Source organism: Haemaphysalis longicornis, unplaced genomic scaffold (assembly GCF_048455015.1).
Source record: "Haemaphysalis longicornis isolate Haplotype H1 unplaced genomic scaffold, Haemaphysalis longicornis Haplotype H1 scaffold_8, whole genome shotgun sequence".
Taxonomy (NCBI): Eukaryota; Metazoa; Arthropoda; class Arachnida; order Ixodida; family Ixodidae; genus Haemaphysalis; species Haemaphysalis longicornis.
Window position 1 is genome coordinate 175,423,301 of NW_027526445.1, and position 5,145 is coordinate 175,428,445.

Below are 5,145 nucleotides of genomic sequence, written 5' to 3' on the forward strand. Positions count from 1 at the left end.
AGAAAAAAAAAGAAGCTCGGAGTGCTTTCTTCCGTCCTCCCGGAAGCTTTGGCCGTTTGTTGGGGGCAATGGCGTGACAAATGCGGCAATTCTCGGAGACCTATTTACCCGTGAAACTCCGGCGTAAATCTACGGCAACGAGGCTGCTGCTAGCGATGTCGAAACCTTTCTCTTTCGTTGCTACCGCCTCCGAGGACGTGATCGTCGCGTTCATTCAGCGCTAGATAACTTATTTTGTTGCCATATTTTAAGGTGTGAACGCCCCATTTCGGACTTACGATAACCCGTTTTCTCCTCAGCCTTTTTTTTTCTGTTTGTGGCTGAATAGCAACAGACCCCCCCCCCTTTATATGATAGTACCGAAGCGCACCCTCTGTGGCTCCCGGGCGACTCGTATGGATCGCGCTCTTTGTGGCTTCAGAATGACTCATTATTATCCCAGAGTGTTTGCGCTACACCTACCAGAGTGCGTGTGGTACCCCTATTTGCGCAACCAGACCTGACGGGCTCGAGTGAGCTATTAAGTGTCATGAACAAGCTTGAATTGAACCATCTTCTCCTACTCTTGCTTCCATGTCCGACATTTGTAGAGTCAAATCCGAAATTCCATTTCATTTTAGGCACAAGGCCAATTCGAGGTAATATAACTTTGGATGTATTTGCTGTTCCTTGAGTTCAAGGAAGCGCCCCAGTTAAAAAAAGCGTGCTTTTGTTCTCACACCCCTTCCTGTTTTCTGTGTTTTAATGCGAAGCTTTCAGCCTCTTACTGATATCGTCTGTAGTCACCCAAGACACGCTGTAGGAAAGCCAACATTCTCGGACGATGATTATGGGAGAAATGAAAAGAAATGGAAACGCTTGCCGTGGTCGTAATGCAACCTGTGTCCCTCGCGCTTTGAGGCCGACGTCTATCCGATGGCGCCATTCCGGCCTTTTTTTTTTCTTTGTTGTGCACAATTCCGGCCCGCTCGAAGCAGCATGGATTTGGAGAGAGGTAATGTATGGGCAAAACAAGACAAAAAGTTCAACCGTTGTTCTAACGACGACGATGGTTAAACCATAGAAAAAATCATGAAATCCCCGTATTAGTAAAGCACTAGAGAGCACAATCGCAGTGCAGTAAACAGTCCCGATAAAAAACAGGTGTTCGCATGTAGAGCGCAGTCTTACCTCATTCTCTCGACTAATAGCTTCTGGGTTGCTTCGTTCGGTCTTGGGGGTGCTATTCCAGAATTCTCGATATTGAGCGGAACTCGGCAGGCACGAGCTCTACACTCTAAATTTTTTCACGCTTAGCAAGCGTGATTGTCGACCTTTTTTTCACGCTTGTTTCAACTGTGATGCATTTTAACGTTGAAAACTCACGCTCCCTAAGCATGACTCACTGGATGCGTAACGCGTCTGAAGCGCGAGTAAACGATATTTTTTGTATGCTTGTTTTACGCGAGGTGAAATTGGTAAAGCTTCTACACTTGGCTAGCTAAACAAACTTCTTCGGCAACTAACACTGCTCACAGGTTTTGTAGGCTAAAGCCTAGCGATAATCGCATATTTCTTAGTGCTACGCCGTATTTGTGTGTCTTTCTTCACTCTGGTTTCATCCTCGTTTGACCAGAATTACACGACAGGGCGGTAGGCCACGGTTCACCTTGCAGGTCCCCGACAGCCAAAGCTCTCCTCCTCGTTCTCCTGTTCTACTCATGTGCCGTCACCTTCAGCTGTCACGCCGAACGCACTCAGCTAGACCTTGACCCTCTCTTCCAGGGAGTGGAGATGGCGCATTGTTAACGTCCGTGACATCTGCCATGTGTTCGTGTTGGATTGGAATCCTGGTCGCCCGAGCAGTAGCCAAGTGTTCTGACCTCTAAGAACAGCACTATATCCGGCCCCCTGAAGGAATGCAACAAGAGTTATCATACTGCGTGGGCACATGCGTAGAACGGGCGCACGCGGAGGAGAGCTCGGGCTGTGGCGAAACAGCAGTGTTACGAGCGGCCGGTGGGCCTGTAGGGCGTGCCTTATGATGACCACCGAGTCTCCGGTTTACGCAGTGGCTTTCGCAAAAAAAGGAAACTCCAGCGCTGTCGTCAATCGCTAACGCGCATGTAAAATTCAAAACTCCAGCGCCAATGGTAAAGCTGAAAGACAACATGCTTAGGAGAGGTCAACGGGGCTGCGGCATTCTCTAGACGCCATTATGGATAATTGGAGACATGGCTACAAGTCTGTCAATCGTTCCCGAGACTACTTTCAGATCCCGCCTATACTGCGTCGAGTCGATGACGAAGAGCTGGTGAAAGTGTACAATGCTGAGGATTACTTTGCATCCAGCACTCCCCGCGAAAAAGGCGATGAAGACGCATATCACATCGGTTACTAGCACCGCAACTATTCCGTCCTTCTGTCTGTCCCGCCTGCTTTCAAACAGATGATTAACCATAAATATTGCAGCATTCATTTCCCGATTCTTACATATCAGTATTCATTTCTCTCTACAGATGTATTATGATGTCATCTACTACAGATGCATTAAGATGTCCACAGCTGCCCTTTTTTGTATGGAGCGTTTTCATATTAACATCACGTTGCTGAGTAGTAATTTCTGAGCTGTTTGTTCGAAGCAAACGCCTCTTGCTGCCATGGTGTAGGGGAGCCCCCAGTTTTTATGTTGAAAACGAAGGTATAGTCTATGTTTATTTGATTGTCTTGTATTTTGTTGTATTGTATTGTATTGCATTTTATTGTATTGTTTTGTATTGTATTGTATTGTATTGTATTGTATTGTATTGTATTGCATTCTATTGTACTGTGTAGTATTGTATTGTATTTAACTGCACTGTTAGTAGGATAGAGAAAACAATTGAAGTTGTTGGCACCATTATGTTCCTTTTTCTATGTTCTTCCCTCAGCCCTGTCTCACTCTCTTTAATTGCTATTCATGGCAAAGTTAATTTGTTTACTTCAGCACCACTACTTTACTCGAACAATGACAAATGCTTTAATAAAATTTACAGGACCACTCGTCCACAGCAGTCACACGTTCTCACCCCCACGCGACACCGAATCTTATTTCTGGTGGCTACCTGTCGTCATCAAGGGTATCCCGATTTTTCCTACAGCCGAGTTCCCTATGAGTTCACGCCGACCACCCGCAGTTTTGCATGAAATGAAATCTCATCAACAGTGGCAATCCTAACAGCGGAAAAGGTGCGCTTCTACGCCACACTATGCAAATTACAGCGAGATTAGTACTGCTATTACGACACTATTTCTTGTCTTCACTGTGCTCAAGAAAGCACCGGTAGTGCAGCGTAGCAGTGAGTGAGCAACGCTCACGAGAGTTAAGCATCGCATCGAATTAGAGACTGCGAAGAGTTCTGCGAAAAACACCGGGCGTGATCGCGTGCACGCTCCGGCCGAACCTGCGTGCTTGGCGGGCCTCAGGACGAGCAGGACGACGCAATCTATGCGGTGCTCGCTTCGCTGTGACTCTTAAATTATTCTCCGTGTGGCCCAGTAATTATTGCAGCGTGTGCTTACGCCGCTCAACCAAATCTCATCAAAATAAGGAATCTTCCGTGTTCCTTTTTATTTCCCCCCCGTGGCTGTAGTAAAAAGAGGGTCAGTTCCAAAGGTCCAACTTCCAGTTTCCCTAACAACAAAAAAAACTGCCGTAAAACAATGTAAACGTCTTTTATGCTAGGTGCTGTCGGTAGTTGTACGCGATCGCTCTCAGGCGAAATGAGGTGACACAGACTCGGTGGCAATCATGTTGACGGTAATCACACCGCTCACTGACGAGTGGCAGTCGCCGCGAATGGAGTTGTTACCAGATGGGTGTAAACAAACTAACTCCGGGGCTTGCATATCGCGCACTCTTGGCCGTGGGGTCGGCCCCCGTACACTTCATAGTCGGCGGGCACTGACCTTTGGAGAACTCGGGCAACAGGAAATTCTGCAAGCGTTGTCTGTTAAGCCGAGACGCTGAACGGGCTTAAAAATGAGGGCACTGATTGCGTTTTTTCCCTCGCGGCAAGTGAAGTATGCTTCAACTTGGAAATATAACATGATAAAGAGATTGTTGGAGTTTGTAATTATATTTCTCAGTAGTCTCGTAACTTCCCGACCAGTCTAATGTTTGTCTTCGAGACTGTGCTTGAACATCAAGAAATATGCCTTGCTTGTTTGAGGGTGATGTCGTTTGCCACATATGGGATCGCTTTGGGGACACAATCACTGCTTTGACAACTACTACCAAGCAAGCGCAAAAAGACACAACGCACGCCTTGGATAAGTCGCTAAATCTTTCATCTTAAGAGAAACTGAAAACATTAAAAAAAGCCTACACAGTCTGACATCATCACAGAGCTAAAAAACCTTTTGCAAAAAATAGTGCTCAGTTCAAACGATACTTCTAAACGCTCCTGAGAAATATCATGAAAAATGATCATGAGAATTTTCGGAATTGTATTACAGACAGGCCCTCGGTAGTGTCGTCCATGGGCAGCACATGGATCCGTTTGCCGTGCTATACATCTGGGCAGGGCTGGATTCTGACCACGTCCCCGAGGCGCACGCGCAGGTTGTTGCGGACGCAGCGGTCCATGCATATCTTCTCCGACGGGCAGGTCTCGTACGAGAGCACGATGCACACCGTCTCGCGCTGCTTCTTGCCATTCAGCAGCACCGTGTCGCATCTGAAGAGGGACAGTTCGTCCCTATTTGCCTGGGAAAGGGAGACGACAGAGTTGTCATCGTTGATGGACTCCTCCACCAGCACACGGTTGGGCTTCTGCTTCGTCTTAAAAATGGCTCTGGCCAAGTACTCTGGATTTGCTTTATTTGCTACCATGTTGCTTTTCACGGAGGTCGACAGCAATGAACAAAGCTATTACACCCCGATCCCAGCACAGAAGACAGAGAACTCTACGGCCGCAACGCCAGCTCCGAACGAAACCAACGACACCACACCACGACACCACGAGGCAGAGATAATTCGAATGATAAGAACGGGGGGGGGGGGGGAGTGCATTCGGCAGGCATTCTCAGATAATGAATGGCAGCCTACCATTTTCACTTAAGAAGAAAGTGCATGACAGCTGCATCTTACCAGTACTAACCTACTGGGCAGGAACTTGGAGGCTC

At 47.3% G+C, this 5,145-nt stretch overlaps 1 pseudogene; it reads right to left on the bottom strand.

Moving 5' to 3' along the window:
• Positions 1-4,447: 4,447 nt before the first annotated feature.
• Positions 4,448-4,939, bottom strand: LOC144148595 (transitional endoplasmic reticulum ATPase pseudogene; annotated as a pseudogene).
• Positions 4,940-5,145: the final 206 nt, after the last annotated feature.